This window comes from Mastomys coucha, unplaced genomic scaffold, assembly GCF_008632895.1.
Source record: "Mastomys coucha isolate ucsf_1 unplaced genomic scaffold, UCSF_Mcou_1 pScaffold16, whole genome shotgun sequence".
In the NCBI taxonomy this organism is placed as follows: Eukaryota; Metazoa; Chordata; class Mammalia; order Rodentia; family Muridae; genus Mastomys; species Mastomys coucha.
The window spans coordinates 7,489,793-7,502,392 of NW_022196898.1; the positions used below are offsets into that span (position 1 = coordinate 7,489,793).

At 42.3% G+C, this 12,600-nt stretch overlaps 1 long non-coding RNA gene and 1 other non-coding gene across 2 annotated transcripts; both read left to right on the forward strand.

The window, feature by feature from the left end:
- The first annotated feature begins 432 nt into the window (after positions 1-432).
- LOC116094579 lies at positions 433-562 on the forward strand. The gene has a single exon (XR_004120214.1). It is a non-coding gene; the product is annotated as a small nucleolar RNA SNORA17 (small nucleolar RNA).
- A 103-nt stretch (positions 563-665) lies between these two features.
- On the forward strand, positions 666-10,957 carry LOC116094025. The gene is made up of 4 exons (XR_004119938.1): positions 666-824; positions 1,397-1,453; positions 7,659-7,751; positions 10,716-10,957. It is a non-coding gene; the product is annotated as an uncharacterized LOC116094025 (long non-coding RNA).
- Positions 10,958-12,600: the final 1,643 nt, after the last annotated feature.

The following is a 12,600-nucleotide window of genomic DNA, read 5'->3' on the forward strand; positions in this document are numbered from 1 at the left end:
ATCCAACCATGAAATACCAAGTTATAATAAGACTAGGCATATGTCTTCACATTAAGGCTGGATGAGGCAACCAAAGGGGGTCCCCAATGCAGGCAAAAGAGTCAGAGACAACCCCCATTCTCACTGTAAGTAGTCTCACAAAACCACTAAGCTACACAACCATAATGTATATGCAGAGGATCTAAGTCAGACTCATACAGCCTCCTTGATTATCCATTCAGTCTCTGTGAGCCTCCATGAGCCCTGGTTAGTTGATTCTGTGGGCTGTTTTCTTGTGGTATAGTTGACTCTTCCTGCTCCAACAATCCTTCCTTGCCCTTTGCTGCAGGATTTCCCAAGCACTGCCTGATACTTGGCTGTGAGTCTCTGCATCCATAGGCTTCAACTAGCATAATTATCAAAACACATTTTTAATTAATAAACCTGAGAAGCCCTGTCCCTAGAGGTGTTGCAGATATAGCTGCTGTGACACATATGAGTCAGGAGGTGGCAGAGAGAAGAGAGGCTATGTATACTCAGTTTTCTGACCCGTGAACACCTGAATGATTTGTTGTCTAACATTCCCTAAAAACAAACAAACAAACAAAACTGTGACACCAACAATGGGGCACCAGGAGCCAGGTCAGGGAGCTACCATGAAAGACCACCAGCTGGTGCCATACAGGCCCAAAAGGGCTTTCTGGATGAGGAGAAAGCAGGAGACTGGAAGAACCCTGCCTGGGACCACAGTGGATGAGCTGGAGATAGATGACCCTCACGTGGGGCCACTCCAGTAGCCAAGGAGAGGAGGGACCACTTAGACCATGAGATGACTACCAGTCATGGTGAGGAGCAGACCAGATCATGCCCAAGTGCCACAATGTACAAGTGGGGCATAGCATTCCTAAGATAACACCTGGGTGCCACTATGAAGAGCAAGTAAGTGGTGGAGAAATGGAAGAGAAAGAGAAACAAAAGGGTATAGGCACAATGAAGAGAGGCAAAACTGGAAACTCAAGGGTAGTAGGGAACAGCCTGATGTGAGCAGCCAGTGATGCTACCAGGGACCATGGTGGGGTACTGGCCTATGCTGCTACCAGGGTCCATATCTAAGTACAAGGCAATACAGAAGAAGCAGGGCCATTACCACCAAAGGCCAGACAGATATTGCTGGTCTGGATTGCCACCGAGGAACATGTGGATGTCTAAAGACTGTGCAGAAGTGGCCCCACCCCTTGCCTGGGCATTGTAAGAGAGCTGGCCCTGGGGACATGAGAGCAGGAGAGCTGACCCTACCACTAATCAGCTGCAGTACTCTGGGAAGCAGGCCCACACATTGATTGAGACAGTTTTAGTTGAGCAGCTCACAAGGTTATAAGCTTGGGAGAGCTGGCCCTGACACTCATCTCCTTTGCAGTAGCATGGATGAAGAAGAAATAGCCTCCTGCCACTTGCCCCTCACAATATATAACAGGTAAGAGACCTAGTTTGGGGGTCATGAGAGCAAGAGAGCTGTCCCAGTTCCTCCCCTGCTGCAGCTCTTGGGAGATCAGGCTCTGAACCTTTTCCTAGGCAGCATAGTAGAGATGACCCTGATGGTGGGGCTGCAAGTGAACTAGCCAGAGGGCATGATCATGGGAGAGCTGGCCTTGCCACTTGTCTGCTCTGTGGTGATATGGGTAAAGGAGAGATGCCCCTCTTAACCCTTATCACCTAAAGCAGGCAAGAGAGCTGGCTGAGGTCAACAGAGTGGGAGAGCTGGTCCTGCCTTTCACTAGCTGCAACTCATGGGGGATAGGGCCTTGCACCTCATCCCGGAAGAATACTACATCTGACCCTGGATATGGAGGTTTCAGGTGAGCCTGCCCTGTGGACATGAGCATGGGAGAGCCAGTCCTGCAGCTTTTCTGTTGTGCAGTGACATTTGATCCTCCTTTTGTTCCTCAATAATGATCTTGAGAGCAGGGAAACTGGGCCTGCCCCACACCAGCTGCAACACTCAAGAGAGCAGGCCCTTCACAGGGCCAAGGACCTCTCCTCCCGTTGATGACTGACTTGGCCATCCTCTACTATACACATGCTGCCAGAGCCATCAGTGAAGGTTCTGTGCCCCAGTGTAGGGGAATGCCAGGGCCAGTAAGCAGGAAAGGGTGGGGTGGTGAGCAGGGGGAGGGGGAGGGAACAGGGGTTTGTTCTTGTTGTTTTTTGGGGTTGTTTTTTTTTTGGAGGGGAAACTGGGAAAGGAGAAATCATATGACATGTAAATAAAGAAAATATGTAATAAAAGAGAGAGAGAGAGAGCAGGCCCTGTACCTAAACTGGGCAGCATAGTAAAACTGAGCCTGATGGTGTGGGCACAGGGAAGCCAGCCCCGAGGGTATGAGCATGGAAGAGCTGGCCTAGCAACTTGTCTGAGATGTGACAGAGTAGGTGAGGAAGAGATGCCCTCCACATCCACACCCTTTGCCATCTGTGGCAGGCAGTAGAGCTGGCCTTGGGGTCATGAGAACAGGAGAGCTCTACCTTCCCCTCATTGAGTGCAGCACTTAGGAGAGTGAGTGGACCCTGTACCTCACCTGGGCAGCAGGGCAGAGCTGACCCTGGTTGCAGGGGCTGCCGGTGAGCTAGCCTGGAGGAGGTGAGAGCAGAAAAGCCAGTAGGCTGACCAGTTCAGATACTTCTCAGGCCCAGATCCAGGGCTTTGAGTTGGTCTGCCCCAACATCTACCCGATCGATTGATTTACTGCTGGAGTTCTTGAGAGCACTTGGGATCTTGAGATCCAAAACTACAGCATCTTCATGACACTGAGCAAGAACAGGATATCTGAGAGGAGTCCCAGTGAGGTACTAACATTGGTAGAGTACCAGAAGCCAGTCTTGTACTAGATCAATGGGTTATTAGAAAGAACCTTTGCAAGCAAGGAAGTGTGGACAAAAGGGTATACTGTGGGATACACTGTGGCACAATACAGCTTCCATAACAAGACTCTGTTGTGGGTGAGGTTGCAGAGTATAGAATAAGAGGAGGTGAGAGGAGGGAGAAGTGAGAGGGATTGAGGTACATGATGTGAAATTCACAAAGAACCAATAAAAAGGTTTTTAAAAATTAAAAACAAAATGCACGTGCACACACACACATGCACACACATACACACACATACACACACACACACACACACACACACACAGAGAGAGAGAAAGAGAACCTAGATTTTTCTGGTAGCAGCAGCACTACCACCACCACTGTTTCTGCTCCTCTTCTTTCTCCTCTTTCTCTTCCCCTTCTGTCTATCTCTTCTTATGTGTTTCTCTGACTCTATTTCTCTATCTTTGTCTATACCCACACCACCATGTGTGTCTGTGTCTGTGTGCGTGTGTGTGTGTGTGTGTGTGTGTGTGTGTGTGTGCCTGTAGTTGTGGCTAGTAAAGAATGAGCCTAATTTCCACACTCAAATTTATGTCTCTCCACAAACACTGCCTGCAAGCAAAGTGAGTTTCCTCCATCTACCTGTGCTCTGTACTTCAAGGACAGTGATGATCACCTTATTAATTGGCATCTGACCCAGTGAACCTTAGCTGAGTTTCCCATTTACAAAACATTTCAAAATTGATAGTTCTTCATGATATTAGCTCTTCTTCCATACAAGAAAGATTTAAAAAATCATGCTATAATTTTAACCACCTAGTAACTCTGGGAAAGGCTGAAAGTAAGCTCATTGTGTCTGCATGACTTCATGCATATTTTCTAATAGTTTACCACATCAGTTGTTTAATTCGATCCTATTCTATAGTATCTGAGTTAATGTCACATTGATTGTGATCCATGTGTCTTAATGGACATTTATTCAGGTCATTTGGATAAGAAAGAAAATAATAATCAAAAGCCAGGGTACAAGGATTCTAGTTTCTAAGATTTTGCACTAGTTTACCTCATTGCAATCCAGTATGAACATCCTGCTTTTAATGCCTGTGTAGTTTCTAAATATACACTCAGCGGTGATGAATACGGAGCCAGCAATGTCAATGTAAAGTAGGTGCAAATGCAAATTGCTGCTGCAGTGAGAACACTGATGCTGGAATAAAAATGCTAATATAATAAGGTGTCACCTACAGTTAGTGCTTTAATACAACAAACCTCTTCATTTAAAATTGCACAAGGGCAGAACCCATTTGGATCCATCCTCAGAATACTAGTAAGCAGAGGACAAGAAATGATGTACTTATCTTTACCACACCACTAAAGAGAAACAACGTGATTGATTGTTCACTCTTGTATGTAAAGTCAACCATTGCACACTGATATTTAAGAGATGCAAAACAGAATTACAAAAGAAAAAAGTTACAAGTTTCAGTAGACATATTAGGGGATGGCAAAGTTACACCAGAGCATTGAATTGATGGCTTGATTTATTATATGTAATTAATGCTGCCTCCAGTGAAAACCTATGAAATGTACTGGATCCAGAAGATTCCTGTCCCACTGTGCAAGGTATAACAATTGAAGCAAACATTCTCAACCTTCCTATTTGTAAATGTCCATCCCATGGGATCCTTGCTTGCAGTTCATTTACAGTGTTTTTGTTGAGTTCTACTATATTCAGACACTATTATCAGTCTGGCTAATACACAGTTAACAAACAAAGGTGGGTCAATGACAAATACATTCTCTGTTCAATAAAAGAACCGCCCTGCATGATGCAGTACTTTTAAGACAGCTGTAGGACTTTTAAGTCTTTTAAGTTAGGATAGAGGACAGTGTTCAATTTTATTGGCAAAAATGTTGGACTGGGTGTTAGGTCTATCTTATATCATATAATTTACAAAATAATAATTGTTGTGCTCAATTTATATTTCGAGAGAAAGTCTTTTTTTTTTTAAACAGAAGGGTGAAATGTTGCAGGTTTTCCCCTGTCCAATCACATTAGGGCAGTCGCAGGCCTGGATTGACAGGAAAGGGGAGGTGGAACTAGGAGTTGAGGAGACTTGAGAGAGAGGTCCCAGGAGGGAGAGAAGAACCAGAATGGAGGTGGATGTGGTGTTATCAAAAGGTGAGAATAACTGGGTTAATTAAAGTTTTATCATTATCAATTGGTTCTGAAATTTTTGTATTGGCATCATATAAAATGTGATATTATTAATACATAAATCTAATTGGTTAACTATTAAAAAAATCACCCTAACAGTAATTGTACAGCAGTGTAGGTCTGAGGTTTTGCTTCCAAGGAAAAACAAAATGCTGATAGGCTGGTTTGCATTAACAATAGAAGAGATAACGACAGTAAGAGATGGGTGGTATATTTTGGATGATAGCCAATGGGATTCACTAATGATTAGAAGCTGGAGTAAGAGTGGGAGTTCAAAGGTAACTTTGAGGTCTTTGTTTTGGAAATCAGGGATAGACTGTGGATGGAACCATATGTATCTTTATTTTAACCCAGTGAGCCTGCATTGTGCTACAACTTTATGTTTTCTCATCATTGTTAGTATCTTGAGACATGTCATGATATTCAGCATACTTTTGTATGTGAACATGGCTAGCTGGTGTCAGGGTAGAAGACCAGGTAAATTGTATGATTCCAATGTTAGTGCAACTACATGTTTACTGGGTCCATAAACATGCACCATGAAGAGACTATCTCCTTACATTTTTATACTTTGATGGCATTTTTTTTTTAGTGCCTACATTATGAAGATGAATGGAAGGGGCTCATTCACTTGTTCAGACTTACGCAGTGATTTATCAATCAAGGATCCATCCTAGGCTTCGGTTCTAATTTCCTTACTGTTGCTGTGAGAAAATACTCTGACAGACATGAACTTAAGGAAGGATAGGATTTACTTAGCTTGTTTTTATAGGTTACAGTCCATTACTGAAGAAAAGTCAGGGAGGGAACTCAATCAGAAATTCAAAGGCTGAAAACTGCAGAGGAATGCTTCTTGCTGGCTTCTCTGCAGGGTGCTAGCTAGCTTTCTTACACAAGGAGAGGCTGCCTTCCCAGGAAGTGGAGCTGCCCACTGTAGGCTGGGGCCTCGGGCGCCAGCTAACAGTCCCCGCAAGGCAATCCCTTCAATGGAGATTCCCTTCTCAAGTGACTTTGGCTGCATCAAGTCAGCGGGTGAAGCTAATTAGGGCAACCTCCTTAATTTTGGTTTTCCCTTCCTTTAGAAGGCCAGACTATGGGCTCTTAAGCTTCCCCAATGTCAATGATTTATTGTTCTTCTGGACTACCTCAAGAAACACAGGTAACCTGAGATGGAGTAACTTGTCATTACTTGAAAAGGAGAGAGGAAGGCATTTGTAATGAATGAGAGGCCATCAGACAGCACCTCCTAAAGATGTATATAGGTGGACTAATTATTCTCTGTTGCTCTGATAAAACACCATGACGCAATTTATGGAAGAGGAATTTTTTTGGATTATAGTTCTAGAACAAGAGTCCAGAATGACAGGAGAAACATGGTAGCAGGCAACTGGAGCAGGAGGCTGAGAGATCCCATCATCAATGCTGAACATGAAGCAGAGAGGGCAAACTGGAACTTGGCTGAGGCTATCAGCACTCAAAGCCCATCACTAGTGATTATTTTCTGCAACCATACTTAATAATTTATTTTAGTAATTATTTTAATAAGTAATAATTTAATAATAACTTATTAGTGTTTAATAATTTAGACTATGGAGGACACTTCATATTCCAACTGCCACAACGAGCAAAGAGAAAATGCAGGACCCATGACATGGAGGGACATGACAGGGCAGTACGGGGAACCAGAACGGAGGCCCCTGCTTATTGTGTCTCATCAGTATTATTTTGGACATGTGGTCCTCTTGCGTCCCACAAGCTTGTGATGCCATGACTGAATAGTCATCACTATTCAAAGGTAAAGCCAACAAGAACCTTGGAGTCAAAGAGAGATTTTGAAAACATTCCAAAGTGCTTTTGTTTAGATTCCCCTTCTCTTACATTTGGTTGTGCCATGTTTCTGTGAAAATAGGAAAGAATGTTTCCTTGGTGTCTGTTGGGAGATGCCACGTTGAAGGTGTTTCCTCACGTAAGTTCACATGCAGATGGTACCTCCCTTACTAAACTGCTTGTTAGCTTAAAAAGAAATAGGACTTTGGGAATCTTTCAAATGTTACATACATTAAGGAAATTATTTCTACCAATTAAGTATGTACACACACACACACACACAAACACACACATACACACAAACGCACACCACTCTATTATATGAATAGCCAACATTGCATTGGTTATTTTCTTGCCCCTATTCTGAGCTGAAATTTTGCAAAGCTAATATGAGCATTCAATTCAAACAAGGGATGAAAACATTTAAAGAGAGCATCTCTGGCTCTACAGGGAAGGGCATTAGGCTGCCAATAAGCCTGGTACTAACTAGGTTAAAATGTGCAGGAAAACTGTACTTTAACATTTTGTTCTGAGGCTGGGGCAAGAGGGAGATGAGCTCATGTAAGGCGTGTAGAGACAGTATTCTCTCCTGCCTTCCCAGCCAGTCCTTTAGGCTGCACAGAATCCTAAAAATTCATCATTTTTCTCCCAATGAAAATAACAGCTCCTGAAAGGGGCCACAGGGTACAGATGATTCTCTGATGAAACTGACTGAAGCTGATGAAGAGAGATGAAAAGGAAAGGTAATTTCACTTTTCGTTTCTGAAGGCTATTTACAAATGAGAACAATTGGCATGGCAGAAAGGAGAACTACAGTATAAGTGCCCCCCAAATAGAGGATCACCTGGCACCACTGGGATGGTGAGTGACTTTCTACTTACTAAGGCCTACACACTCTCTTCCTTTCACTACATTACTGTATTTCCTGAATTCTAAAAGGCACATCCTTCTAAAACTCTGAAATTGATATGGGTCTTATACAAGCTATACATCCAATTGAAATCTTAACAACCACATGGTTGTATCTCTTTCCATACAAAAACATCCAGCTAAACTAAAACATCCAGCCTTTCAGGACTGAGCAACTACTAAATTCTTGCACTTTCTATTTATAGCTAGCCATTGTTGGATTAGCTGGACTGTAGCATATAAGTTGTTCCAATAAGCCCCATACCCGTTCTACAGGTTCTATGACTCTAGAGAACCCTGACTAATACAGATTTATTAATACTTGATCATTAGGAAGAAGGCATTCTCTCCTGAGATGCCTACATAGGAAAAGCATGAAGATGCCATGGTTAAAAACCATTATATAAAAGGTGTATATAAAAGAATGAAGCCAGGGGCTGGAATGGTAATTCAGTGGTTAAGAAGAATTTTAGCTCTTAAAGAAGACTGGTTTAATTCCCAACACCTACATCAGGCAGATGATGACTATCCCTAACTCTAACTGCAGGGGATTTGATGTCTTCTTCTGGCCTCCACAAGCCCTGAACACATTTGATACACATACATTCAGGCACACATGTACATAAAAATAAATAAACAGGGTGAGCAGAGGATACCCAGAGACTAGCTCACTGCCACATGCATAGGCAGACAGAGGACCTACATCCATGCAAAGCAGTAAGGGGAAGAGGAAGACATCCAGAGATCCAACTGTCTCCACACCACATGGTGGCTTAGGTGAGCAGAGGATACCCAGAGGCCAGCCCACTGCCACCGGGCACAGGTAGGGTATAGACACACAGAGGTCCACCTTCAGCCAAAGCACACAGCATGGGCAAGCAAAGAACACAGAGAGATCTGCCTGCTGCCATGCAGTGTAGCACAGTGATGGTGGAGGAAGGCCCTTAGAGGCCTTTCAGCTGTATGGACCACCATAGCAGGATGTGATAGATAGATGGAAGAGAAAGAAAAGCAGAACAATTTCAGCATTGTGAAGGGAGATGGAACTGGAGATGCAAGGGTGGAGAATAGCCTATTATGAGTACCCTACCTCAGCACCTGAGGCCATGGTGAAATCTTAATCCATGATGCCACTGAGGACCTATGTGTGAGTCCATGGCCATGCAGCAACAGGGATATGATACTATGTCTGTGGTTCCTATTACCACCAAAGACCACGGAGATGTCTCTAGTCTATGAAGCCACCTGGGACCATATAGATGCCCAAAGATTGTGCAGAGTTAGCCCTATCTCTCACTAGTGACAGCACTGGGAGAGTAGACCCTGCATCTAGCACAGTAGAACTGGCACTAGTGGCAGGGCATGGGCGAGCCAGCCCCAAGATGTTAGTGCTGGAAACCTGACCCTACCCCTGCCAGCTGCAGAATTAGATGAACTGGGCTGGGCATTGCTAGAGAGCTTGCCCTGGTGGTGCATGTATGGGAGAACTGGTAGGCTAAGGCCCCCAGATCCAGACCTTTGAGTTGGCCCATCTCAAAACCTACCTTATCTACAAACTGCTGGAGTGTGTGAAGAGGCCAGTCCTGCAGATCTAGGACTGCAGGATCTCTATGATAGAGGACAGCACAGAATGACAATGGAGAATACCAGTGAGGATCTGGGGTTGATAGTGTAGTGGAAGCCAGAGGCCTCAAACCAGACCAATGAATGACTCATTACAATAAACATTTGCAAGTAAAGAAGTGTGGACAGAGAAGTATATTGTGAGACATACTGTGACACACTGCAGCTTCCACTGTGAGATATTTTCCATGCTTTTGTTTTATGTTTTTTAATTTTTTATTTTTTCTGGGGAAATGCGAAAGAAGGGGAGACAAGTGGCACTGGGGCATATGATATAAAACTCACAAAGAATCAATCAAGGTTTTTTTTTTTTAAATAAATGAGTAAATAAATCCCTTTTTGAAAGAACTCTTGGAATAGTGGTGACAAGCCAGGCATGATGGTATGTTTCTTTAATCACAACACTCAGGAGCAAAGACCATCAGGTTTCTTTGAGTTTGAGTATAGCCTGGTCTACATAGTGAGTCTGAGATACCCAAGGCAACAGAGTCCCTGTCTCTAAACAATAACAAAAAGCTTGTCTCAAAAAAGCATAAGAAATGTCCTTTGCAGCTCTGGGAGATGGTGGTAATTACACTGTTGGTGATCAGTGAAATAACACCAGTTACATCACCTGGCTTCTAGCCCCAGAATAACACCTTCAGTGAGCCATGTCTCCTCTGAGAAGGTTCTGGAACTTTTGTGCAATGATGGACTAAAATCACTGGAAGTAAAATGTTCACAGCAATCATTCAATGTCCTGTTTTACTTTTGTCCATTTACTCAGTCAGTCTCCGTTGAGGTCTAAACAAATGATTTACCACAGACTTGTATATTCATGCAAATAAGATTATTTCCATACACAATAGTATCATTTGTTCTTCTAGAAACTGGAGTATTAAGTTTGCTCTTGCATCCTGCTCTCAAGGCTTTAGATACAGCTATGTGGCTGCTAGTTATCCCTATTTTAGCTAAGCTCCTATTTGTCTCCGAGTCAGATAAGAGCAGCCTCCTAAACTTGGGTTTTCTGTTTCTTCTGGTGGATGTAAAGGCTTTGGCCAGAAACAGAACTATGCACTGTTAGCTCTTACTGGAGACATGTCTGTTCTGCCTTTGGCCAGAGTCCTTTGAATTCAGAGTGCTTCACTGCCAACTTCCTAATTCTACAACTGTAAATTTTGATGACATCACATTTCAAGCTTTTTTTTTTAATTTATTTAAGGAGCATGCATGCTTACCTCCTCCCTTGATAGAACTTAGAATCACAGTTTTAAGACCATCTAAGCAATTTGAAGTAATTATTGAAATTCTCAGGTTTAAATTCATCAAAGCCTCCTCAGAAGACCTGACAGGACACCCGTGACCTATTTCTTGTTGCCTGAGCTGTGCTAGAATTAAAAAAAATCCTGATGTGAATCCAATCTTTGGAGACTAAAGGAAGTAAGCAACACTCCATGGTTAGAGGCAGGTCTGTCACTACAACCACATAAAGAAGAAGTAGCTATGTTACCTCCTCCAGTGCTTTAGACCCATTGTGTTGCCATAACAAAACACCAGACACCGAATAAATTAATAAAGAATAAAGATTTTCTTTGCATGTTTCAAAAAGGCTGGTACATCTGAGTCAAGAAAAAAGAAAGTTCAGTGTCTGTGAGGGCTCAGTATTGCATCCAAAATGGTACATTGAAAACCATCCTTATGTGGCAGAAGATGGACAGGTAAACAGAACAAGCGTTGTGCTTTTTCATGGTGGAGGAAGAGAAGATCAAGGAAAGATTGACTTTTTCCCTCTAGCACAAAAAAGCAGCTTTTAAATTTCTTTGAAAAGAATGTCTTTAAACAAAACTCAGCTGTGCTTCACAGTAGCTCATCCAGAAATTTACCTGAGTCAAGATGCCTAAAAGATGAAGGAAACTCTTCTGACTGCTCCTGATGACAGCCAAGACTATGTCTCCACCCCTGTCCCCTCCCACAGGATGAACATAGTACGTTTACTAAATGAGTTGCTCAGCTCTCTTCATTATTTTTGGTTGTTGTAAAATGCTGGCATATGAGTAAAATCCATCAACATATTAGAAGTTTAGCAAAGTATACATAAGAAAAAAAATCATTCATTCAACTCTATTCTTAGCATTCAACTGTTAAATGATATATTTGTGAGCATTTGAGTAAAAAACAGTTACAATAATGTTATAGTCTTAGTTCAAATCATTTTTATTGAAATATTAAAATATTTTACCTACAATACAGCAACTTCATATTTGTAACTAATATATCCATAATTAGTGAGATTACAGTAATGATTCAGAATGGTGAATTTTATTACAGTAACCCACTTGACTGAAGAAATCTCATTCTCCATGAGTTCATATCTAAAAGTATAGCCCTGAATGTACATGCCTCTGTGCTCTCACCACAAAGAAAAACTATAGTACAGATCACTGAATCCCTTATCATTTACATTGTTGTCATATGAAAGCATTGTCGATCATTTATATTTTTGTTCATAATCATAGTAAAATAAAGATACAGCCATGTGTGTAATTTGAGTTTCTTATAAAATGTGATAAAATGAATATTTATTAAAACACAAAATAACATAATCTTTCTAGTTTTGTTAACAGATTAAACAAGGCTGGAGCTCAGTGGCCCAATGCTTGCCTGTTATGCAGAAAGGACTAGGTTTAATTCCCAACATGGGAGGAAAATCTCACCCGATCCAACTATGTGTATGTATTGCCAACAGAATTAAAGACTGAGTCAACATCATTCTAACTAACTAGAGAAAGAGCTGTCAGGGTCAGGTTCATGTAGGATTACAGCAGCCAACTTAGATGAGACTTATGGTCCTTCGGTATGAACTGCCGTGATGAGCATCCCCCATTCTAGTGTTGGCAGGGCTGGGATAGGTGCTATCTGGTTCCACACCATCATGTCCCTACTCCTAGAATAAAATCATAGCATTGTAATACATTATCTGTTTATCATCTTTCACACTGGGCTATCAGGAACCATTTTTTGAGTAAAGAGTTTATTTGGCTTATGCTTCCATATCGCTTTTCATCAAGGAAGTGAATCAGGGTAGAAACTCAAACAAAGCAGGAATATGGAGGTAGGAGCTGAGGCAGAGACCTTGGAGAAATGCTAATTAATGGCTACTTCCCACATCTTGCTTGGCCTGATTTCTTACAGAACCCAG